The following is a 27492-nucleotide window of genomic DNA, read 5'->3' on the forward strand; positions in this document are numbered from 1 at the left end:
TCTCTTGGGGTCTGGATCGGGACCCCTTTCCAGTAACATCTTTCTGATGAACCACAAAGGGATTATACTGAAGAGACCCCTGACCCAAAGGAAAATCATCTGTGCACTCCACCAAGTGGCCGACTTTGGGTAAGTGGAGTGCATTTACCTAGGTAGAGGATGGGATTAGGTTAGAGGCCCAATTTAACTCTCTCCTAAAACAGGGAAGGTTAAAGGCCCCTCTTAATAAAAGTCAAAGACACTTGACCGAACTTGGGTTCAGGCCCAACTTAGGAAGGTTGGAGTCCCTCCCAAGGTTTGGGGGGGGGCCCCATTCAGTAAAATCCCTCTTGGCTAAAAATGGGTTTGGCACCATGGGATGTTAACTGCTATGTTTTTTGCATTAATCTGCCTTGTCGTCTTTGCTGCATGAATCAATTTCTTGGTTGCTGTCTCGGTTTCACTGTCATTTTCAGGAAACTTCATTTAACTGGTCTTAGGGATTTGAACTTTCTCTTCCCCTGTGTACCTCCTGATTTCTGTTCACTTGCTTTTGAAACATTGGGAACAAAATGCATTGCAGGATTTGGTTTTATTATATTTGGCTTATTTTAAGACTCTAGCTGCTAAGGTCCCATCTCTAAAATTGCTGATTGAGATTTGGTATTTAACAGGTATGAGCAATAAGATTAGATAGATGTGGTTATGTTTTGCTGCAGCTATGCCCACTAGGTATAATAAAGAATCACTAGGATGGTGATATGGTTTGGCTGTGTCCCCACCCATATCTCATCTTGAATTGTAGTTCTCATAATTCCCACATGTCATGGGAGGGAATGGGTGGGAGATAATTTAATCATGGGGGCAGTTACACTCATGCTGTTCTTATGATAGTGAGTTCTCACCAGATCTGATGGTTTTATAACGGGCTTTCCCCACTTTTGGTTGGGACTTCTCCTTGCTGCCACCATGTGAAGAAGGATGTGTTTGCTTCCCCTTCTGCCATGATTGTGTTTCCTGAGGCCTCCTGAGCCCTGATGAACTGTGAATCAATTAAGCCTCTTTTCTTTATAAATTACCCAGTCACAGGGATGTCTTTATTAGCAGCATGAGAACAGACTAAAACAGATAGAAATCAGGGGACTTTTCTCCTTGCTTTTTTGTTTCATTTGCACACTAAAAGAATTCTTTCCTTTCTTGGATTCAGGTAAATTGGCTTTGCTTGTCCAATCCATGCTACCATTGTTGCCCAGAACATGCTTGCTCTGGTCATCCCCAACTAAATCCTCTTCATTTTGTTTGCCTTATTTGACATTTATTTTGTCAGATTTCATATTATGGTTTATTAAAGATGCATGGCTTAGCTCATTTATGTTATTTGGCTTGTGTGAATAAGAGAATTCAGTTTTCAGCAGGGATCTCCTCATTAATGCAACTGGCCTTAAAACCTCTCTTATCCTTTTCAGTGGAACTTGGCCAGTGGCAAAACAGTCTTGTAGGTTTGGAACTTTTCTTCCAACATCACCTGCCTCCTTCACGGGAACCATGTTGTTGATTCCAAAGGACTCAGTGTTAGAATGTATTCTTGAATGTTGGGACCAGTTTAAATTAAATGGGCTTAAGAAGAGGAAATTGGTGTTTCTATGTAATACTGTTTGGCCTTGATATTATTTGGAAAAACAAGAAAAATGGCCACCTACTGGAACTACAGCCTTGAATACTATACTTCAACTCGATTTTTTTTGTAAGAGGGAGGGAAAATGGGATGAAATGCCGCATGTTCAAGCATTTTTGTTGTTCAGTCAGGAGAAAACCCTGCAGCAGGCATGTGCATGTTTGATGAGAGGAAAGGAAGAAAAAAACTAGCCACAATAGATGATCCCTTGATGCAAGCCCCCCAAGTTAAGTGGGCATTTTTGGGTGGAGCAGAACCTCCTCTGTCAGCTCTGAATATTCAGTGCATTGGCCTCTTCTCCCTTTAGTCCACCTGGAAGTTGTATTGAAGCCCCTTCATCCCCTTCTCCTTACTTGTCTAGTCCTACTTTATACCCACCACCTCCTGAAGAATCTAGTCTTGCAGGTACTAATTGTAGTGAAGCCTCTTTTTAATCTCCAAAGGGAAATCTTTGTCCACTTAGACAAGTGGCAAACAGAGAAGAAGGCACCATAAGAGTACATGTCCCCTTTTCTATGTCTGATGTGGCTCTATGTAAAGAGAAGTTTGGCCATTTTTCTGAAAAATTCAGGAAAATCCATAGATGAGTCTGAATCTTTATGTAACTCTTAAGTATGCTAGACTTTTAATCCAGCTGCCTATCTGCCTGAACCCACAGGCACCCTATATCGTTATTTTTTTATTTTTTATTTTTGAGATGAAGTCTTGCTCTTGTCCCCCAGGCCGGAGTGCAATGGCATGATCTCGGCTCACTGCAACCTCCGCCTCCCGGGTTCAAGTGATTCTCCTGCCTCAGCCTCCTGAGTACCTGAGTACAGGCACCTACCACCACGCCCGGCTAATTTTTGTATTTTTAGTAGAGATGGGGTTTCACCATGTTGGCCAGGCTGGTCTCGAACTCCTGACCTCAGGTGATCCACTCACCTCGGCCTCCCAAAATGCTGGGATTACAGGTGTGAGCCACTGCACCCTGACAATCATTCTTGTATACAAGTTATGGAGCAAATTTATTCCAGCTGGCCAAATTGAAAGGCTAAGCCTCTAGATAATCCTGAAGTAGAATGGCTTATAGATGGAAGTAGCTTTGTGCACCAGGGAAACAGAAAAGCTGGGTATGCAGTTGTCAGTTAACATGAGGTAATTGAATAGAAGCCTTACCAGCTTCTACTTTGGCTCAAAAAGCAGAATTAGTAGCTCTTATTAGAGCCCTGCAATTGGAAAAAGACTTAAGAATCAACATTTACACTTCCTGGTACTTCATGCTCATGCTGCTCTCTGGGAGGAACTGCTAAGGGCTCCCCTGTGCAACATCACTTGGAAAATTTAAATCTATTAGATATTGTTTTGCTGCCCAAGAAGTGGGTGTAGTCTGTTTCAGAATGCATCAAAAACGAGACTGTAGTGTGACAAAGGGAAACTCCTTTGCAGATGCTGCAGCTAAGGCCGCTGCATTAATGGAGCCAGCTGGACTTGTAGGCATATTAGTGCCCACCACCCCAGTAATGAGAGAACTGAGATGTACTGAGAGAAATAAGAATGGGCTAAAGGTCAGGGTTTAATTCAGGATCCTTCTGGATGGATAATCAATGAAAACAACTGTTGATACTGGGTGCTAATCAGTGGGAAATAGTTAAGCATTTGCATGATTCTACTCATTTGGGAAGAGATTCCCAATTTCAGTTAATGTCTCGTCTTTTTTTTTTTTTAGTAAAAGGCTTATTTAAAACAGTAAAGCAGGTAACTTGGGCCTGTAAACTCTGTGCCCAGAATAATCTGAATAACCAATCTTTACCTCCTTCTTCAGTAAGGTCTGTTCAGCTTAGGGGAACATACCTCAGTGAAGACTGGCAAGTAGACTATACTCAGATTACCCCAGGTAAAGGGTTTAATATTTAGTTATTCATCGACACCTTTACCGGTAGGATTGAGGCTTTCCCTACCCAGTCTGAAAAGACAATTGAGGTTTCTAAACTGCTATTGAAGGAAACAATTCCTAGATTTGGCTTGCCTAAGAGATTGCAGAGTGATAATGGCCCATCTTTCATAGTGACAATACTCCAAAACATATCTTCAGGCCTAGGAATTCAGTACTGCCTTCATTTAGTGTGGAGGCCACAGTTTTCAGGGAAAGTAGAGCCAATCAAATGCTAAAAAGGACTCTTGCTAAACTCTAACAGGAAACATCAGCAACCTGGCTGTCTTTATTGCCTGTAGCCTTGTTACAGACTCCAGTGGCCCCCCACGGGAAATCTGCAGCTCAGTCCTTTTGAAATAATGTATGGAAGGCCTTTCTTAACTACAGACTTCCTGATAGACATAGATGCTTTCACGCTACAAAGTTATGTAATCAACTCAGGACAAGTGCAAAAGACAACCCTTGGATATGGAAACCAAAGACTCCTTCTCCTACTAAGGAAGAGAATCCTATTATAACCAAGCTGGGAGATTGTGTCCCATTAAAAGCTTGGGAGGAAGGATCCCCAGCAGATCAACTTTCCCCCAAATGGAAGGGACCCTAGCAAGTTCTTCTTAGTATCCCAACTGCAGTTAAACTTCTAGGAATAAACAACTGGGTCCACTTATCCGAATTAAACTTGTCTCTTATAACGTCCCACAGGCCAACGGAATACAAGAGACTAATACCACTTATTCCTGTGAATCAACCAGTGACCTCTGGCTCCTGTTCAAAATAAACAAAAGGGATTGGTAACACAAAGATATGGATTGGCATCCTACTTTTGGGTATAAGATGGAATCACAGAGAGTAACTTATTTGCTGAGTGGGCACAGACTTTAATTTCTCTACATAATCGGACAAACTGTTGGGTATGTGGAGAATTGCCACTTTCCTCTACTTCTGGTTTGCCCTTGAATATTCAACTGGCCAACCTAAGTTTATGGGGACTTTATTATGATTGGGAAACTGAATATTGTAAACATATTCTCTCTTTTCCCCAGTACCATAGCCACACAGGCCTTAGTCCTTTCCTCTCCTATGGAGAGAAAAAAAGGCACTTTTTAATGTAATTAGGAAACAGCTAAACTCCACCCCAACTTTAGGTTATACTGTACATGATGGACTTAGGCAGATGACAGCTGTTCAAGTACTGGTATCAGGCAAAGGACCTCTGTGTTTTGAAAGGTGCAATAATAGTCACCACCACACTGGAACACATGATATAGGATGGTTGCTGCCTCAACAATGTAATCAGACCCTTCTTTTAACAGACCATATTTGGTTGGGATGGCAACATAATTCACCAAAAATGGGTGCCTACCCTTCCCCTTGGGGATGGTTATGGGCTTGTGGAACCCACAGTTGGCCATACTTACCCCATAATTGGACTGGACAGTGTATGTGGGGTGATCCTTATCTCCCAGGACACATCCTCACCAAATTGGACTCTCTCTCATCTAACTGGGAAATTGTAAAGGCTCAGCATACGTGACAAAAATGGGCATTTTTGTGGTTCTACCTGTTGGCTATATTTTCCCCACAGGCGCCACGATAGATATCGAGCTGCGAGTTGAAGCCCTAGCCAAGCACACGGCTGCAACTTTCAATAATACTTACCATGCCTTACCTTCCTAACTTAAGAAACTTCTCAGATTAGGCAGGTGACCTTACAAAATTATACGGCTGTGGAATTTTAACAGCAGCCTAAGGGGAAACTTGTGCTTTGATCAAAACCGAATGTTGTGTGTATGTTCTGGACGGTTTACATAATATTACCCAGTCTATGAAAGCTTTAGACATTCATATCTCTGTCACTGATGCGCTGTCAGTCGACCCTATATCAGCTTGGTTCCAAAAACTGCCCAGTTCTCGGCAAGCCTTCCTGTTTAGTTTACTTGGGATGATTTCATATATTTTGCCTTGCTGTTGTAAATACATTGCTGTTGTACTTTTTGTGTAGGAATGCAAGATAAGCTTACTCAACGCTTTTTTAAATTGAACACTTATTAATCTTCCAGATATCCCTTTTGCTGGGACTCAGAGTTACAAATGACCCTCACCATACTGACGCTTTCTGACTGAGCTCCTCTCTACCCTGAATATAAGAGACCCTAATAGGTGGGTATGAATATCATTGCCCCTGTTCAGCATGAAGTTACAGAAGATGGATCTTCATTCTTCTGCAACCCTTAGGATTACGGGTCCTCTTGTAAAAGGGATGGGGGAAATATGTCAGAAGCATTCGAACCAGAGTGACTCCATCTTGAATGTGACTCCATCTAGAAGAATAAGGCTGGGACTTGCTGGGCTGGATTCCCAGGAGGTTAGGTATTCCTAGCCTCTAGCTGTTTCTGGTTAAGGGAACAGATTAAAAATGTTTACTAAACAGACCCAGGCCCAGGAATGACATCCTGAGAACAAAGACATTCCTAATTTTGCTTTAAACAGAATAATATCAATTCTTGCAAAATATAGTAATTGAGAAAATTAGTCCTTTATCACAAGCCCTTGTAGTAGAGCACATCTCCCTGTGATTTTTTGTTGTTGTTGTTGTTGTTATCCTATATATAAACAAGTACTGTACTTAGAGTGGGTGCATTCCTTCTCTTACTTTTGGGAATGCCCTACTCTGTCTATGGACTATTTCACTCCTTCACTTTCTTAATAAACTTACTTTCACTTTGCACTGTGGACTCATCTCGAATTTTTTCTTGCGCAAGATCCAGGAACCCTCTCTTGGGGTCTGGATCAGGACGCCTTTTTGGTTACAGAAACAGATAGACAAAGGAGTGGAAAAACAAAAGGGATAAGCAGAAAAGAGCAAATTTGAATATATCATTTTATATCTTTTTAATCAGTCTCTTAGTCCCGAGAATAGATCAGTTCAGTTAAACAGCTATGTCTCATTCCAGGGGGTGGCATTACAGATGGACTAGGACTGAAGCAGGAAAACAGATTTTTAATAAAAGGTGTTTCTATGAAAACAGAAGAAAAACAAAGGTTAATATCTACTGTAGACTATACACTAGTTTTTTGACAGTCTCTATAGTTCTTCAGATTGTAGTGTTAATCTGACAGAGTCTCCTGGTTGTAGTTTAAATCAGGTGTTGCAGTGAACTTTCTGAGTATTCCATACATCAACAAGCATAAAGGCTGTTTATATATGTTGCTGTAGTGATTTTTCCCATAGTTTATTCAAGTTGTCTTGCTCCAGTCTGTGGGGCTTCAAGAAAAGCATAGTTTTAACTTCTACTTATTCCAAGTCAGAAAAATAGGAGAAAAAAATTTAAATGTTAGCTTGGAGACTTGTAGCCAGGAGAGAATTCAAGATTTAGTTCAAATGTAGGCAAATAATTAAAACTTAAAAACAATGGACAAAGCTAGAATCTAACAACAGGTATGCTATCATTTTCTTCTGAAACATAATTCTTCTCTCTCCAGTCCCCCTTTTCTATTAAAGGCAAATCATAGTAGGACCAATTTATTTGCAAAGTAAGTTTTAGTTTTATTATATTTGGCCTGATTATTTGCATAAAGTACAGCAAAAATAGTGATTGACCACATATGGCTCTTTTAAAGTTTGGCTTTGTTGGAACTTTTTCATAAGGAATTTCACATTCAACTTTTAAAAACTCTCAAGGCTAAGAAGCCAAGACAAGGATTCACCATCAGACTGCACTTGTAATTCCTGTATAAATTGGATTCACTACTCTCTTGTCAAGGTCCCCAAAATATCCTGAGGCTCCTGGGCCTGCCAGAGAGTGACATTCTTTACTACCACAAGGTCAGGAATCTTGTAAGGAAACTGTGTAGACAAGGTATAAGGCTAATTTTTCCAACAGGCTTTTTATAGGCTCTATAAAGTCAACTTCAAATCCTCAAAGCAGTCTGGTCATTAAAAAATGATGCCATTCCAATGAAAGCCTTGGCAAAATAATCAGTGTATCCAACTGTGTTCTGTTACAAAAGAAAACAGATTCCTATTGAATTTGTACAAATAACTATATTGCCAAAAGTGGAGAATACTCACAAATACTTTCCAAATTCTGGAGACATCAGGTAGAGAGAAAGGTTAGTGTTTCAATTGTTCTTTATCCAATTACTGTAAGCTACGTACAGCTCAAAAGAAAAAAACAATTTTCTTGACTCTGGAAAACAAAACATAAAAAGTATCAGCAATGTCTCAAACCAAAAAAAGGTTATGAAAATATTATTTTGGCATTTTATCAGTTCAGCCCCATGTAATTAACTTTTATTCTGCTTGATGTTGGATTAGCAATCTTCATTAATTTATTAGATTTTAAAAAATTATTTTGGAAGTTTTTAACTAGTCCAATGGTGTGAATTCCAAAGTTATCAGAAAACTGTGTTTAAGTGTGTGTGCTGTCAGGGCCCTTTCCATGGATTTTTTTTTTTTTTTTTGAACAAGCAGAGTTTAGGCTGTAGCCAATTACAAACCACTTTTGAAAAGAATCCAAGTAAAACAATAATCATAGGTGAATGACGAAAGACTTAGAAGAGCCATGATTACTGATGCAATTGACAAAGAAATTTCATTATTTCTGTGGTATACAATAATTTAACAGGATAACAATTATTACTAATAACATATAATAAGATCTATCAACATTTTAGCAATATGATACAATTTTGGGATGCATATTAATAACAGATTTATACAAATACAACTCAAAGAAAATTAAACAACATTTTTTATTTGATCAGCTTCCTGTATGATTTTAATATACCAAATTAGCCTAATATGTTTCTTTTGGACTTCCAGGGGCCCTATTTGGACTTCCAAGGGCTTTAATGCCCAAAAGTTAGCTTGAGGTAAAAAACATTTAAGTTAGAATTTTAAATTTGATTTTGGAAAGTTTGTCAAATACAAAGGTTCAAAACACTTGATCAAAATAAGATTACAGGTCACTGTAAGATAATAGTTATTCATTTAGCCAAACTGATAATTCAAAAATTTCAAAAAGCAAAAACTTTACTCTTTGACAGAGAGGAGATTCAGTTTTCCAAACAATCAAAAGACATAATAAAAACAGCATTAGAGAAATTCTCTCCTCTTATTACTAATATTTTTTGCAGTTTACTCAAAAGGTAAACAAAAATCTTTTACTATTTCTTATTAATATATACAAAAATCTTGTTCAAAAGAGAAATCCAAATTCTAAGTTTGTGCCAGTGTATTATAAATGCTAAAGCTAATTTTAATAAAGCCTTATAAACAGATCAATCCAATTGCAATTATTTTCTTTTCCTTTTTTTGTTTTTTTTTTTTGAGACAGGGTCTCACTTTGTCACCCAGGCTGGAGTGCAGTGGTGCAATCTTGGCTTACTGCAACCTTTGACTCCTGGGCTCAAGTGATTTTCCCATCTCAGCCCCCCAAGTAGCTGGGACTACAAGTGTGTACCACCATGCCCAGCTAATTCCTTTTGTATTTTTGGCAGTGAGAGAGTTTCACTATGTTGCCCAGGATGGTCTCAAACTCCTGAGCTCAAGTGATCTGCCCATCTCAGCCTCCCAAAGTGCTGGGATTACAGGTATGAGCTACTGCATCCAGCCTGCAATTGGTTTTGACTGCACAAGAAAAAACATAAAAAGGTTCCATGAACCTTTTATAACCTCTTATAATTGTTACGGTTTTATTTCTTTCCTCAATTTTCTATGTTCATTCAGTTTTAGGTCCTTAAAAAAATAGCAGAGATAGTGTAAACCTGTCTGACAAATAGACCCAGAAAAAAAGATCTAAATTAAATTCAGAAAATGTTTCTATTTTATTTTACCCCAAATTTTAAACTATCTTCATTTACCACAGATTACTAATATCTTGTGAACTTGAAAAGCGTTTGGGCTTATTTACTTAATTTATGAGTACTAATTTATTTATGTTAAGTTGGTACCATACAGGCAATCTATAAATATAGACACGTATCCATAAAATATAAACACAAATAAATACTTTATATGATTTTTTCTTTTTTTGAGACAGAGTTTCACTCTTATTGCCCAGGCTGGAGTACAATGGTGCAATCTCGCCTCACTGCAACTTCTGTCTCCTGGGTTCAAGCCATTCTCTCGCCTCAGCCTCCTGAGTAGCTGGGATTACAGGTGTGTGCCACCATACCTGACTAATTTTTGTATTTTTAGTAGAGATGGAGTTTCACCATGTTGGCCAGGCTGGTCTTGAACTCCTGACCTCAGGTGATCCATCCCCCCTTGGTCTCCAAAAGTGATAGGATTACAGGCGTGAGCCATTGCACCTGGCCTACATCTTTAAAATTTTAGCCACGAGACCAGTAAAACTCCTTAGTTTAAAAAGACAGTTGAATTCAAATGCAGCTTTGTAAATGGAAAGGTTACAGTTTGTCTGTCCTTCATGGCTGAAGATCTTACCAAGTTTTAAGAAAAACAAGATAGCAAATTTACATCTCAAAACAGAGAAAATTAAGCGTTTTCAAGAAGAAGTTTGGGTATGTTAGAGAAAGATTAAAAATGGACAACAAGTGATATAGTTTGAGTATTTGTCCCCTTCAAATCTCATGTTGAAATGTTATCCTCAGTGTTGGAGGTTGGGTCAAGTAGGAGGTTTTTGGGTCATGGTGGCAGGTCCCTCATGAATGGCTTGGTGCTGTCCTTGTGGTAATGAGTGAGTTCTTGTTCCGTTAGCTCATGTGAGAGCTGGTTTTAAAAAGAGTCTAGTGTCTTTCTCACCTTTCTCTTGCTCCCTTTTTGGCCATGTGATATGCCTGCTCCTCCTCTTTGCCTTCCACCATGATTGTAAGCTTCTTTTTCTTTTCTTTCTTTCTTTTTTTTTTTTGAGATGGAGTATCACTCTGTTGCCCAGGCTGGAGTACAGTGGTGTGATCTCAGCTCACAGCAACCTCTGCCTCCCAAGTTCAAGTGATCCTCTTGCCTCAGCCTCCTGAGCAGCAGGGATTACAGGCACATGCCACCATGCCCAGCTAATTTTTGTATTTTTAGTAGAGACGAGGTTTCACCATGTTGGCCAACCTGGTCTCGAACTCCTGCCCTCAAATGATCCATCTGTCTCTGTCTCCCAAAGTGCTGGCATTACAGGCATGAGCTACCGCACGCGGCCAATTGTAAACTTCTTGAGGTTATCACCAGAAGCAGATGCTGGCATCATGCTTCTTGTACAGCCTGCAGAATAGTGAGCCAAATAAACTTTTCTTTATAAATCACCAAGCCTCAGGTATTCCTTTATAGCAACACAAAACAGACAAACACACCAATGTAACACAAAATTATAGAAATTCACATAGGATGTTACAATGAAAGATACAAATGAGCAGAGAGGAAATTCAGAAGCCTTTTAAAAATAACTAGCTAAGCCTGGGCAACATGGTATATTACTTTGTCTCTACAAAAGCAACAAAATTAGCCAGACATGGTGGTGTGTGCCTGTAATAGCAGCTACTTGAGATGCTGAGGTAGGAGAATGAGGACATTGCTTAAGCCCAGGAAGTTGAGGCTGCAGTGAGCTGTGATTGTGTGACTGCATTCCAGCCTGGACAACAGAGTAAGACCCAGTCTGATATGGTTTGGATATTTGTCCCCACCCAAATCTCATGTTGAAATGTAATAACTGGTGGGAAGTATTTGGATCATGGGGGCAGGTCCCTCATGAACGGCTAGGGCCGTCCCCTTGGTGCCAAGTGAGTTTTCTGCAAGATCTGGTCATTTTAAAGTATGTGGCACCTCCCCCCACACTCTCTTTCTCTTATTCCTGCTTTTGCCATGAGATGTGCCTCCTCCCCCTTTTCCTTTCACCATGATTGTAAGCTTCCTAAGGACTCTCCAGAAGCAAATGCTGGCACTATGCTTCTTGTACAGCCTGCAGCACTGTGAACCAACTAAACCTCTTATAAATTACCCAGTCTCAGGAATTTCTTTATAGCAACTCAAGAATGGCCTAATACACTGTCTCAAAAAATAAAAACAAAAACAAAACAAAACAAAAAAAACAAAAAACCCCACCAAAAACAAAAACAAAAACAAACACCTAAATGTCAGAAAGTCATATTTTGGAGGCCAATCTAGTCATATAGGTGGCTTCTAATTTAGTGTCTGTTTTCTATTTAGACCACTGAGTTCTGGGCAGAGCCCATTAAGGAACAGGGCAAACAAAGCATTTGCAGTTTTTAGGGCCTAATATTTGTATATGTAAAAAGTAGGCACAGCTGGAAGACAGAGCATCTAGATTTTTAAAAATCAAGGATTCCACTTTTACACTGAACCCTGGGTCCCCCACGAAAGAGGGAAACACCAAAGGACTGGGCTGCACGGTGTTTCCAGAGTACACCTCACTACAAAGATGTCACCCTGAGGCTGGTGGGGGTGCGTGAGGCATTAGTGAGAGTGACAGATTGTGTGTGAGGCATTAGTGGGTGGGGGACCCATACGAATCAGCCCATTCTGTGATCAGCCCCTCCAACATGGGAGTGTTATTCCGTGGTGGTGAGTATTCCCACAGTCTCCATGTATTCAACTATGCCTTTTTTATAGAATAGAGCAAAGAAACAAGTAGCCTACATACAGTAATAACTATTAATTGCAACCACTGTCAGCTACCTCCAAAACTGCAGCCCTCACCAGTGACCCACCAGCCATTGCACACACAAGGTCAAATTCTCTAATAGGTCAAAGTAATTCCTTGAACCCCCAAAGCCAAAGAGACCAGGTAATGCAATGCAAAGGAGAGTGGAGCTTTAGAACTTGCCCATGACTCTTCAGACTCCACAGGAAGACAGAAGATCATTCCCACAAAGTGGGTGAGTAGCAGCTTTTTCTATGTTTCTTACAGGGTCTTTAGATGTTCCCACAGATCCTTTTATGTGGTATTCAAGACAGCAAAGAGAAAGGAGGAACAAAAAGCCAATGAAGTTTTACGCTTTTCTTAACAAAAATCATACCGCAAGAAATGAAGCATACAAAAAGACCAAATATACAATTAAAAGGAGTTTCAGTAAACTAGAAAAATCCTCAGAAATAGGATCCCAAAGAAAAAAGGCAGAAAGGCCTTTAAATATATATATTTATATAAATATATTTTTGCATATTTATATACATGTATTTATATAAATATATTTTTGCATATTTATATACATATATTTATATAAATATATTTTTGCATATTTATATACATGTATTTATATAAATATATTTTTGCATATTTATATACACATATTTATATATTGTAATAATACATTTATATATTATAATATACAATATAAAAATAATATTTATCTATTATATATTTTATAATATTTATATATTATATGTTATATATAATATATAACATATATTATACATTAATAGAATATATAAATAGAATATAATATATAAATATAATATATAAATATATAACCATATATTTATAATATAATATAATATAAATTAAATTAAATATAAATTAAATATATTTCTATGAATATATAGATATATATTCATAGAAATATATAACTCTATATTAAATATATACCTATATATTTAATATAGTTATAATATAATTCTATAAATATATGTATATTATATATTTATGTATATAACTATATATTCAACATATATGTTGAATATTAGCTTTTAATTAAGCTGACTTCTGATCATAGAGCTTTTTAAAAATATATTTTCAGATCTTTTATTATCAGATTTTAGCTGGGACAAATAGCTGATATTCCTGACTTTTAAACTTTTTTATGAAAGGTAACTTTGCAAGTGACCCAACAATTTAACTAAGGACACATGAGGTGTCTCCAAAGAGGTAAAAAGCAGTCCTCACAAGATACAGATGCACTCAAAGACAGTTCAAAGAAAATAAAGTTTCAGTAGCCGCAAACGGGATTCAACCCACATCTGTCCAGCCATATTCTCTAGTGTCTCAACTTCTCAGCTGACTGTCTACACACAAAGGCCCAAAAGCCTCATATGCCCCCACAGATGGAAGGAGGCAGAAAATCAAAAGCTGTCCATGAAAGGGAAAAGGATCAACAACAAATGGGTACCCCAAAAAGCCAAAAGTCACACAAATATCAGACCAAAAGGTACCGGTTCCCTGACTGGTAATCAAACCCAGACCACAGTAGTGAAAGCACAGAATTTTAACTACTGGACTGAAAGGTGGAGCAGCTTTATTGTGAATCCTATAGACAGTTTGAGCACATATGTTATGATTTTCACTTTGTGTTAGGTCAGATTTTTGCTGTTTAATTTTGTCAAGAGAATTTCTAAGGTTAGCCATGATATTATTATATGTCTTTATTTTAATTTGTTCTGTCTATAAACACAAAGAAGGCAATTGTTTAGAACCAAGCAACAAGGGTTGAGATGACAAAAGCCCACAGTGATGGGACTTTTTAAGACAAACTCCCCTGAGAGCTTGACACATTCAGAACACAAAGTGTGCTGCTTAAAATCTTACATGTCTCACGTCCCAGCCATTTTCAGACTGGTCACCTTATATGACCTGAAAATCATGCCTCATAGATGGTGGAGACCAAGAGAGAGTGCTCCCACTTGGTCACCAGCCACACTTTCAAGGATGTAAAACTAGATGAAAGGGGAATCTCATATGGTTTTCATTTTGGGGGCCCACAACAAAGTTTATATGCTGTTCTGGTCAGAACTACAATTCTGACAAGTCCGCAAGGCTGGCTGGAACAATGGGCTTATAAAGGCTTTAGGCCTATGTTCTACCTCATGCTTGGTACCCTTCTTTATGACATAACAACACAGAAAGATAAAGAAAGAAAAAGTTGATTTCTGGGACAAAAAGGATCAAATAATATGAATACTTAAACCAAAAATTACACCAGAGTCACAACACCCAAGACTACTCACACAAATCCTTGTCTCCCATTAATGAAGATTTTGCAGAGAAAAGAGACAAACAGGGATTTTAACTGTCAACTTGATCAGATTCCACAGAAAGAGAGGCCAGAAGCTTGGCTGGTAAGAAATTCTTGTTCTTCCGGCAGCTAGTCAGGTCCTGGGTTCCCTTCACTGTGGCTTAAGAGCAGAACAGTTTTGGTATCCTGCTCACAGCACCAAAACCGTAGGAGCCAAGAAAAACTTCCCCTTTGCCCTCTGAAGGTCCACTGAAAAATCAACTGATGAAAGGCAGCTTAATAGGAGAAATGGCACAGAAATTTATTAACATACCCACAAAGGAGAACCACAGAGTAATTATTCCTCATGTCATTTCTTCTTTTAATCTGCTTTTGTCAGTTGACTTTTCAACAAAACTTCAGAGGGCAAAGGGGAAGTTTTTCCTTGGCCTCTATGATAGGAATTGATTCATTCGCTTGTTCATTCAACAAATATTGATTTTGTGTCTACTTCATGCCAGACACTGTTCCAGGTGCTGAGGATATGCAGGGGTGTGAGATTGGTAGGTTGGAGGCATATGACGCATGAAGCAGGAAAACAAGTTCAGTGGCTATTGTAGAAATTCTGGTGAGAAATGATGGTAGCTACTAAGCTAGTAGTAGTGGGATTGGACAGAAGGGCCACATCGAAGAGATTTTTAGGAAGAAGTTGACAGATTGTATGTGAGGCATTAGTGAGAGGCCAGAGATCAGGATGACTTTCAGGATTCTGGCTTTGGTGCCTCAGCCTGTAAGATTCGGAATACCAGAAGGGAGCAGATTCAGGAAATGAAGGGACTCTCCTTTCTTCCGTTTTGGATATTTCATTTGGTACCTGGAACATCCAAGTGGAGTTCTTCAGAGGAGAGTTAAATTTATGGTGTTGGCACTCAGAGCAATGTTGCTTGAGTTAGAGATTTGATAGCTGAAGCCACAGGAAGAAATGAGATTACTTAGGAAAAGTGAGACAGAAGAGAAGAGAAAATTATCAAGTTTAATGGCTGGATTGAAGAAGAGAAATCTGTTTTCTTCATTTACATAGGAATAAAATGACAGAAGCCAGTGGAGAATAGAAGGTTAAAGAGGAAGAGCTTATGAGTGCCAAATGTTGGTTAGGGGCTGGGAAATCTTTCCCTTTGCCTTCTGAAGTTTTGCTGAAAATCACATATTACTAGGAGAAAAGGCATATAAATTTATTTGGTTAGAGTTGTACCTGACACAGGAGCCTTTAGAATGCGGACCCAAAGATATAGAGGAAACTGTCCATTTTTATCATTAGGTTCAACAAAGTATGGGCAGCTATGTAGAAATATGATTGGACAAAAAGGGTAAGATCCAATGCTAAAGACTGAGTGGGGAAACCGAGAAAGGCCTGTCTGTCTAGATTCTTCTTTGCATCTCTGAGCATGGATTTCATTCTGGGTATGGGGCAGGATGCTGTCTGGAATGAGGGTCTTTAGACCTACAATCAAACAAGGTAGGTCAAATAATTTTTTTTTATGGCTGATTTTTACACAAAAACGTTGGGGGAACGTTAGGATAATACTTTTAGGTTTTATGCCTGGTGTTGGGGAAATGGGGTTCTGGTTTCTATGACCTGCCTTGAGGAAGAAAAATTCTAGTTTCTAAGGCTAGCCTTGGGAGAATGAGGGGCCAGAGGCAGGAGGATAGAAGGTCAGAGAGACTTGCTTTTGAAGCCTTTGTATTGGAGTATTGTTTTTCTGGGACCCTACAGTTGCAGAGATGTGAAATAATAGTAGGATTCTGAAGAGTCCATGAAAGTGCACCCTTTCCTGAGATTGAGCACTCTAGATGCTGCAGCGGGTGTATCCTGCCCGAGGCCATTAAACTGATGAATAAACAACCACTTCTGGGAATCTAGTGCTAAGCAATCTTCTTATTATAATTTTATTATCCATCTAAATTTGCATATTGGGAGGAAAATAGTAACAATAATAACAGCTAATATTTAGCATTTACTATGTTCCAAATGAACACTTTACATGGATTATCTAATTTAATTATCTTATATTGAGGTAGATCAGCAGGACTTGTTTTCCAAACACTGGTCACAACCTTGCTAATCAAAACAGGAGGCATTAAAGAAATCGGCCAAATCAGGTAAAACCAAGATGGCAATGAATGTGATCTCTAATTGCCCTTGATCTGTGTTATACACTAATTATAATACATTAGCATGCTAAAAGATACTCACACTGGTGCCATAACAGTTTACAAATGCCATGGCAATGTCCAGAAGTTACCTTATATGGTTTAAAAGAGGAGGAACCCTTGGTTTTGAGAACTCCTCATCCTTTTCTAGAAAATTTATGAATAACCTGCCCCTTATTTAGCATATAATTAAGGAGTAGCTATAAATATAGTTAGTCAGCAATCCATGAGTGCTACTCTGTCTATGGGGTAGCCCCGCTCTATCTATGGAGCAGCCATTTTCCTGTATTCTGTTGCTCTTAATAAACTTGGTTTGCTTTCACTTTACTTTGCCGGCTCACCCTTGAATTCCTTCCTGCATGAAGCCAAGAACCCTTCTGGGCTGAGCCCCAGTTTTTGGATTCACCTGCATCATCTTTCCTGGAACCCATGAAGGGATTAACAAGCCGAGGGGACCTGCAGGAGACCTTCACTGGACGCCCCCCCTACTAACGTCAATCAGCACCATTTGCCCTCCATGGATAGGTGTCTCCTTTGTTTCCCCTGCTATTTGGGCAATTGTTTCTATTTTATATGAGGTAGGACAGTTTCCTTGTTTGTTTTGCATTTTTTTCTTTCTTTTTTCTTTTTTTGCCAAGACATAGTTTTGCTCTGTCACCCAGGCTGGAGTGCAGTGGCGTGATCTCGGCTCACTGCAAACTCTGCCTCCCGGGTTCAAGCAGTTCTCCTGCCTCAGCCTCTTGAGTAGCTGGGATTACAGGCGTGTGCCACCATGCCTGGCTAATTTTTGTATTTTTAGTAGAGACGGGGTTTCCCCATGTTGGCAAGGCTGGTCTCAAACTTCTGACCTCATGATCCACCCACCTCAGCCTCCCAAAGTGCTGGGATTACAGGTGTGAGCCACCGCGCCTGGCTGCATTTTTTCTTTTGTTATTATGAGTGATCCCCCATTGTGCTGACTTTGGAATGTTGGAGTCATGTTGTTCTGTGCCCCCAATTGTTTTGGAATTGTCCCCATAGGATTGTGGGTGAGAATCCCACCATTGAGGACCTTGGGCTTGTGCCTTTGGGGTTCATTGTTTTCTGCCTCCGGGTTATTCTGGGATGTGTAGCATTTGATGTGGGGGATCGTCATTGGTTGATGCCTGGATGCTCCAGGTTTTTCAGCATTAACTGCTTTTGTCCCTCTAAGATTGTGGGTTAGAGTCCCACTCTAGAGGGATCTAGGTAACCCCTCTAGGATTGTGGGTTAGAGTCCCATCCTTGGGGGATCTTGGTCTCTGTCATCATTTTTTCTTGTTGTCTTTGTCATCCCACTTTTTCTCCAAAATGCTTTCTTCACTTTTTGTGGAATTCAGACTATAAGAATCCTATTTCCTTATTTTAATCTCTCCTTCAATAATTTGCTTATTAAAACTCCTCTTTTGGCCGGGTGTGGTGGCTCAAGCCTGTAATCCCAGCACTTTGGGAGGCCGAGGCTGGTGGATCACGAGGTCAGGAGTTCGAGACCATTCTGGCCAACGTGGTGAAACCCTGTCTCTACTAAAAATACAAAAAAATTAGCCGGATGTGGTGGCAGGCACCTGTAGTCCCAGCTACTCGGGAGGCTGAGGCAGGAGAATGGCGTGAACCCGGGAGGCAGACCTTGCAGTGAGCCGAGATCATGCCACTGCACTCCAGCCTAGGGGACAGAGCCAGACTCCATCTCAAAAACAAACAAATAAACAAACAAAAAAAGCCTCCTCTTTTGTTGCATTCCATTTGCTAGTGGATGCAGCCATCCATCTCTCTACTGTCCACTCATATCTCATAATTCATTTTTGTTATGCCATGCTAACTGTACTTATGCCTTTTTTGCAGGAATTAGTGGTGATTGCCCTACTGACCTTTCTTGAGGGAAAAGGGAGGTAGGCATTTGAAAGAAAAATTAACTAGGCTCTTGCTAGATTTAGAAAAACTTCTGTGTCTGTGGAGATCCTTGTTAGACATGGGGACAATGGCAAGCATCTCAAAGGACTTGCTGCTAGGGTGTCAAAAGCAATTGGATCAAATTCAAATTCTCTTAAAGAGAGAGATCGATTTTCTTTCTTTTTTTTCATGGAAGAAAAACTTTAATTGCTGTTTTAAAAAACATCTGTATGAAGTAGAAATTGGTTTCAATAACATTAGTAAAAAATATGTTCTAGAAAGTGGAGGTAACTGGATGTAAAATTCTGGCAGCAATTTAATAGAACAGTCCTAGACGGTTAGGCTGAGGCCAACACCTAATGAGGATGAAAGCTTTGTCTGTGGGGAATTTTGGATGATACTTGGAGAAATATTACACTGTGCATAAACCAGATTGAATTGCTTTCACAAGTGTTATAAAGTTTCATATAGTAAAAGGTTTTTTCTACATGCACTTCAATTTCACAGCAAGAGTGGCAGAGAATACCTAAACACAGAAGAGAACATTCATGCAAGATATCTATTTCCTTGATATAATAATGCATACAATTCAAAATGATTGCACTATCACTACGTATAGGGCTTTCTGCAACTACACCGTGGTGGTTATGGAAGGCACTGCCCCCCCAGCATCGACATCTAGAAAGCATCCAATACCTTCTTACGTGTGTTCTCTTTTTGCATTTTTTTCTTCATTTTTCTTAATCAATTCTGCTGTTATTGCTGCTTCTTAGCAAAACTTGTAAAAACAAAATTGTAATCATTGAACATAGCACTCTGGTAATCAAGACGCTTAAAACCTTCAATCTTCTGAGGTGAAGAAAACACGGCGCGACATTTAGAACTCTGATTAACAAAGTGATCACAAATTTTCCTGACTTGAAGACTTCCATAGCTTTCCTGATCAGGTCATCATAGGAGGTGACTTAAGTTTGTTTCAAAGCTAACATAAAAATATTCTGGTTCTGTAGTGATGTGAATAGTCCAGTAAGTTCCATCTGATTTCATTCCATTCATCGAATACCCATAAGGATTGAACATTGTGGCATTAATGACAGAACCTGGTATCAGGTTGTGAATTCCACTCTTACAAGTGACATCCTTTGCAGTAACGCCATCTTTCATGTAGAACTGGTCCATAACTGCTGGGTCAAGCCCACTCATCAGATTTTCCAGGGTTTGATCTGGCTGACTGATTACCTTTCTGGGAAATCCAGAGTACACAAGTACCAACAGTCAGAATTCATACTTCCCATACAATATGCTGCTCCATTTGGGAAAATTGCATTAAGAAACTCTATTTCTTCCTGGAAATTCTAGTGTAGGTACCCTTAGGGGGAAGCCTTCATGAAATTCTTACAAGAATAAAAGAAGCTTTGAATTGAATCAAACCCACCGTAATGCCTAGCAAGCTTCAACCAGTGCTTTCAGCAAGAGAGTGGTACCACGTGTCTTCAAAATGAAACGTTTCTTGGAGACAAACATGCTACTCTCACTGAGTACATAAGCTTCCTGGTTGTCAGTTTTTGTCACACTTATCATTGAACGTTGCACATCCTTCGAAAGTATATCCCACTTGGCCAGGCGTGGTGGCTCACGCCTGTAATCCCAGCACTTTGGGAGGCTGAGGCAGGCAGATCACGAGGTCAGGAGATCAAGACCATCCTGGCTAACACGGTGAAACCCCGTCTCTACTAAAAATACGAAAAATGAGCTGGGCGTGGTGGCGGGCGCCTGTAGTCCCAGCTACTCGGGAGGCTGAGGTAGGAGAATGGCGTGAGCTTGGGAGACCAAGCTTGCAGTGAGCCGAGATCGTGCCACTGCACTCCAGCCTGGGCGACACAGTGAGACTCCATCTCAAAAAAAAAAAAAAAAAAAGTCCCACTCAGATCTTGGGATAGTGCGAAGATCCCCAGATCCTTGGTTTGCACTGGGCTGCTGCCAGGAGAACCAAACCTCCAGCAGCTTCTCGGTCCCTTCGGAGAAATGTACAGCTTCCATCACCAAGAGAGTAGCGAACAATCAACAACCACAGAAAATCAACTAAATTAAACCTTTTCTTCCACTGCTGCGGCTGCCGCGGCTGCTGTGAATTGTTCCAACTGTGTTACAAAAGTTCAGCTTCCTTTTTTTTTTTTTTAAAGACTAATAAAATGACTGGACGTGGTGGCTCACGCCTGTAATCCCATCACTTTGGGAGGCTGAGGCGGGCAAATCACTAGGTCAGAAGATCGAGACCATCCTGACCAACATGGTGAAACCCCGTCTCTACTAAAAATACAAAAATTAGCTGGGCATGGTAGTGGGCGCCTGTAATCCCAGCTACTTGGGAGACTGAGCCAGGAGAATCGCTTGAACCTGGGAGGCGGAGGTTGCAGTGAGCCGAGATCAAGCCACTGCCCTCCAGTCTGGTGACAGAGCGAGACTCTGTCTAAAAAAAAAAAAGTAAAAATTTCCCGGCTTTGTGTGAGTGAAAGTTGAACGTGAATCTTTTGGAAACAGAGGCAGATACAGTTCAGTCTCTTGTATTCCGCTGCTTCCCTGTCAGAGAGAGTAGAGCGAATGCTAGCTAATGTGGCCGGCCATACTGTGTAAGCCGAGACTCATTTTCTACTGCAACACAGTTTGGGTCCAATACAAACTAAGAGACCAAGAAATTTGGCCTAAAAATGGTTTGTTACATTATAGTACTATTTTACAATTCAACTTATTCTGTAAAAAGGAAGGAGAATGAAGAGAAATCCCTTATGTACAGGCTCTTATGGCTCTCTACTAGGATCCTGACTTAAGGGACACCTGTAGAATGTGCCTTGCTCATGTTACATCCAGACACCAAAAAGCCACACTAGATACCCTACATAATCCCCTCCCAGCTACTCCCCATAGAAGGCCCATGTGCTCCCCAACCTGAAGTCTCTTCAGTCCCCAGTTCTGAGGAGGGTGATCTCACCAGTTCCACAGCACAGGATCCTACCTCCCCTTCCCCTTATTAAACTATCCCAAGCCTATATCTCGCCCTGCCCAAGGAAGTAAGCCCAACCAGTATCACCAGGAGTGGGGTCTCATATCAGCCCCTAAAACTGAACTTATGTTCATTGTGAGAGGTAGCAGATAGAGATGAGTGGACAACCAGAATACATGTGTTTTTTTTCTATATGTGATTTGGCTTTATGCAAGGAGAAATATAGCTGGTTTTTAGAGGATGCAGGGAAGTTTGTAGAGAAGTTTGTTAAGTTGACCATGTCCTTTGACTTAACTTGGTATGACTTGCAAATGTTGTCCACCTGCTCTATCACAGAGGATAAACAAATGATTCTGGGTACTGCCCGTAAAAATGCAGGTAGAATGCTTATAACCAAGGCCATGCCATTTATCATATGGGGGGAGATGCAGTTCCAGATCTGGAGCCTCAAAGAGATTACCAGAGGAGTTGCCAAGATTTTGAATGCAGAAATCACATGGTAACTTGTTTAATAGAAGGCATGAAAAAGTGTGCAGTTAAGCCAGCTAATTATGACATGATTAGAGATGTAACTTTGAAAAGGATGGAAGTCCTGCTTTATTTCAGGGCTGTCTGGTTGAGGCACTCAGGAATTATACTAATACAGACCCAGACTCCCTGGAAAGGTATGCTTTCCTGGGTATGCATTTTATTACTCAGTCTTTCCTTGAGATTAGAAGGAAGTTACATAAGGCAGAAACGACACTTCAAACCCCCATGGGCCAACTCTTTTTTTTTTTTTTTTTGAGATGGAGTCTCACTCTGTTGCCCAGGCTGGAGTGCAGTGGCATGATCTTGGCTCACTGCAACCTCTGCTTCCTGGGTTCAAATGATTCTTCTGACTCAGCCTCCCGAGTAGCTGGGACTATAGGCATATACCACCACACCCAGCTAATTTTTTTTGTATTTTTAATAGAGACGGGTTTCACCATATTGGCCGGGCTGGTCTTGAACTCCTGACCTCAAGTGATCCGCCTGCTTTGGCCTCCCAAAGAGCTGGAATTACAGGTGTAAGCCACCACACCTGGCCAGGCCGACTCTTAAACATGGCCTTTGCAGTTTACAACAGTAGGAACACGGCAGAGGAGGCAGAGAAAACCAAAAGAAATAGTCAAAACACACAGTTCGTGGTGGCTGCCTTGAGCCCCCTACCACCTCAGAGTTACACATCCTGAGGAAGTGCCATGAGATTGGCATCTGGGATGCATAAATGAGAGCCTGATTTAGTGGCCCCTGAGCCAAAGTCAGTGTGCCCTCTGTAAGCAAGAGGACCACTGGAAAAGGGCTGCCCCAGGCTCTGAGGGGATCAACCAAACCCATAATATCCAAGAGAACAGAAGACTCATGGGGCCTGAGATCCCCCACAGCTCCCACTGGACACCTTACTATCTCCACAGAGGAGCTTCCGGTAACCCTTTACATAGCAGGTAACAATACTGAGTCCTTGTTGGATATGAGTCAGCCTCTCAGTTCTGACCCATTTCTCAGGGGCATCGTCTTCTTTTACATTTTGAGCACTTTACTGCTTAAAAAAGTGTCCCTTATATGGTTTAAAAGGGGAGGAACCCTTGGTTCTAGGAACTCCCCATCCCTTTCATAGAAAATTTGTGAATAACCCACCCCTTATTTAGCATATAATTAAGGAGTAGCTATAAATATTGTTAGTCAGCAATCCATGAGTGCTACTCTGCCTATGGGGTAGCCCTGCTCTGTCTATGGAGCAGCCATTTTCTGTTGTTTTAATAAACTTGCTTTGCTTTTACTTTACTCTGTCACCACCCTTGAATTCTTTCCTTCCTACCTGAAGCCAAGAGCCCCAATTTTTGGGTTTGCCTGTATCAATTTGATCTTCAAAACAACCCTATAAAGTAGGCATTATTGCTTACATATTTTATACATATAAAAATACTTGGGGTCAGACACGTAAATTAACTTGCCTAAGATCACATAAATAGTGAGCTACTCAGTTGTAAATACATAGTCTACAAGCTTAAACAATATGCTACACTTTGTCGCCAGAATAAATGGATCCTATTGATGCAAACATTCCATTCTTCTTGAATTATATTTCTCACTATAAATAAATAAACAGGCCTCCCAATCATACTAGCATTTGGAATAATATAAATTTGTGAATGATTTGGAAACCAGCAATTGTCAGTACCAGGAAACATAAACAGTGAGTGTAGACTGCTTTGTCTAAGCTTGATTGTGAAATAAAAGAAAGAGATATAGAACTAGTTTGCAATGCAAGTGTATTAAAGAAGTTTCTGTTGCTATTAGAGTTTTTTAAAAATTATATAAACATAAATATGTCAGCTAAAGAAAATGAGGTGAAGGACTACATCAGGGAAAAGAGGGGAAATCAAGGGAGGAAAGGACTGAAGGAGGTGGCAGCTCGCAAATTCAAAGTACAGGCAGTAGGAGTAACTTTGGATGGGAGAAACTGTTTCATTGAGAAATGGAAAGAGATGCAGACACTGCAGGAGAAGAGAATGTTGGAAACAAGATGCTCTCCATGTTCTCAGTGAAAAAGAAGGAAATGTCTTTGCTGAAAGTGAGGGTAGGGATGTAAAAAAAGAGGACTCGAGGAAAGTGACAACAGTTGCAAAAGCTGCTCTGGGAGGAGTGTGATCCTAGGAAAACTATTGGGTGGTGCAGAGGCCCAGTCGAGGTTGGAAAGTAGAGATTTGCAGGGGCGACACTCTGGACCATTTTGTGATTTCTCTCTAGCAACTCCCCTTTTTTTTTGAGACAGAGTCTTGCTTGGTGGCCCAGGCTGGAGTGCAATGGCACGATGTCAGCTCACTGCAACCTCCGCCTCCTGGGTTCAAGCAATTCTTGTGCTTCAGCCTCCCAAGAGGCTGGGATTATAGGCATGCACCACCACGCCTGGCTATTTTGTTTGTTTGTTTGTTTTTTTTAGTAGAGAAGGGGTTTTGTCATGTTGCCCAGGCTGGTCTCAAACTCCTGGCCGCAAGCAATCTACCCACCTCGGCCTCCCAGTGTTGGTATTACAAGCATGAGCCACTGCACCTGGCTTCTCTCTAGCAACTCTTGACAACCTGATATAGGCATTGGGAAACCTGTTAGTGGGAATGTAATTTTGTTATGTAGTTTAAGACAGAAGGATTAAGACAGAAGGGGTTGAGAGGCTGTTCATGGCTTAGACTAGATAGAGAAAGGGTTGAAGATGGAAGATAGATAGATTGGAAGGAAAAAGGAATCAAGACATAGAAATAAGGGAGTTGAAAAGAAAGTCGTGGTCAGACCATGACATGTTGGTGTTGAAAAGTTTAGAGGAAGTTCTGAATGAATAATTAGAACATGTAATATACTACTAATAGCACAATTCAACTAACTGAACTGAGTGCTTGCTGACCAGCAGCAAGGTAATGTAATATCTGGAAATGCTCATTAATCAGTGATGTACAGAGTCCAAGTGATGTACAGATTCCAAGTATGGCACTTAAAAAGACAGGAACATCAATGTTTAATGTATAAATGTCAGCAAGCAGGCTTTTGCCATTGGCATATTTTGTTTCCCTATTTTTCTCGTTCAATCTATTAACTGCTCTTTTTGTTGGCATGTGGTCAAAACCCAGTATCTTTTTTCTATTTCAACTCCTACAGAATATTCACAATGCTTTCCTTCCTTTTAACAAGTATATTCTGACTGCCTAAGAAAGCCAGACACTGTTAGGTGTTGATGACATGCCAATGAATAAGATAAAATATACATCTTCAAGCAGCTTGCACTTCAGTGCAGGAATTATACAAATAGGAAATAATATGGAATGCAGTAAACCAAATGTTTATGTCTCTGCAAAATTAATATATTAAAATCCTAACTCCCAAGGTGATAGTATCAGGGGGTAATACCTATACCCAATACCTTGGGTATTGGGAGGTGATCAGATCATGAGGGCAGAGTCCTCATGAATGGGATTAGTATCCTTATAAAAAGAGACCCAGAGAGATACCTTGCTTCTTCCCCATGTGAGGCAATAGCTGTCTTTGAGGACACAGTCCCTCACCAGACAAGTCTGCTGCTACCTTGATCTTGGACTTCCCAGCCTCAAGAACTGTGAGAAATAAATTTCTGTTGTTTATAGATGACCCAGTTTATAGCATTTTGGTATAGCAGCCCGAACAGACTAAGACACAGAGTGATAAACACTATAATAATGTTAAAACTTGAGTCTTATGGAAGGGCACTTAACGTTGGATGGCCTGGAAAGGCTTCTGTGAAAAGGTCTCATCTCAAATAAAATTAAGGATCAGTAGGATAATCCAGGAAAATGAACGGGGAGGGAAAAATGAGAGGGACTTGATGTTCACAGAGGACTCCCTCTTTCTATCTATAAAGGGGCTTCTGTTTTCCTTGCTTCTCTTGGTACCTTCATTCCCACAGGGAAGTCATTTTAGCATCCCCTCTCAGAGGATACTCTTTCCCACCAGAATCATTGAACTCAGAACCAAAAGACCTACAGTTAAGTCTCAGCTCTAATTCTTGTTGTTGTGACTTCAGATGTATCAGTTTACCCTAAGCCATTGTTTCTTCACCTTAAAACAGGAATAGGCTGGGCACGGTGGCTCACGCCTGTAATCCCAGCACTTTGGGAGGCCGAGGTGGGCGGATCATGAAGTCAGGAGTTTGAGACCAGCCTGGCCAATTATGGTGAAACCCCATATCTACTAAAAAATACAAAAATTAGCTGGGCATGGTGGCATGCGCCTGTGGTCCCAGCTACTCGGGGGGCTGAGGCAGGAGAATCGCTTGAACCTGGGAGGTGGAGGTTGCACCACTGCACTACAGCCTGGGCAACAGAGTGAGACTCCATCTCAAAAAACAAAAAAACAAAACAAAAAAACAAAACCCCCCCAGGAATAATAGAACCTTCTTCCGAGTTATTGAAGTGATTAAATCAGGTAATACATGTCAAGGTGGTGTGTAAACTGAAATATTACACAGAAAGTAACTATTCTTACTGTCCTAAGGTGGCATGATTTATGCTTTTGGACTCTTGAGCCCATTGTGGAGATTAAGAAACAAAGAATCCGTAACCATCAATATGAATTTATAGTTACTTCTCAGGTCTGACAAGTTTAAACCCTGAAATTAATTGTTCCCTGAGGCTTTCTAAAATTTTTGAGTTAATGCTACAAATTCCTACAATTTGTCCTCTACTCAAAAGCCACTACAGAGGGATGTAGTGCCTAAACTGTCACCTAACAGTAGAGTGTGCCAGCAATGCAATCCTTAGAGTACCTTGGCCACTCTGTCAGATAAAAAGATCACTTGAAAGGGGAATTGACAATTAACATGCCAAATAAATGTTGAAAACACTGAATAAAGATGAGGTGTGGGGTAAGGGAGATGAAAAACCTCTTTATCCCAAATTCAGGATGGCATCCTGAACCTTGAACGTTTGCTTCCATTGATAAGAAATGATTTCATGGAATTGCTTTCTTAATCTACAGGCAATTCATTTGACAAATTTATGCCACAGGAAAAGAGGCACTAATGAATATTTTCAGTAAGCTGAATGTACCAAATGTACCTTACTTTTATTTTTTAGATTGTGAGAGTGAGGGACTTAGTCTCAGAATAATTACAATACTTAACATTTTTTTTCTAATTTTACAAAGAAACTTTGAAAAAACAGCAAATTTGGAAGAATTTTATATACTTACCTGTGTATCTACCACCTAGATTCTACCATTACTATTTTACTACACCTGTCAGGCTTATTTTTTTAATTAAACATTTTATTTTGAGATAATTGGAGATTCACATGCAGTTGTAGGAAATAATACAGAGAGATCCCCTGTAGGCTCTACCCAGTTTCCCCCAATGGTAAT

General features: G+C 40.1%; 1 pseudogene; it reads right to left on the minus strand.

Annotated features, from left to right (window-relative positions):
* Positions 1-18407: 18407 nt before the first annotated feature.
* LOC100461229 (S-adenosylmethionine decarboxylase proenzyme-like) lies at positions 18408-25018 on the minus strand (annotated as a pseudogene).
* Positions 25019-27492: the final 2474 nt, after the last annotated feature.

The sequence above is a fragment of the Pongo abelii genome, chromosome 4, assembly GCF_028885655.2.
Source record: "Pongo abelii isolate AG06213 chromosome 4, NHGRI_mPonAbe1-v2.0_pri, whole genome shotgun sequence".
Lineage (NCBI taxonomy): Eukaryota > Metazoa > Chordata > Mammalia > Primates > Hominidae > Pongo > Pongo abelii.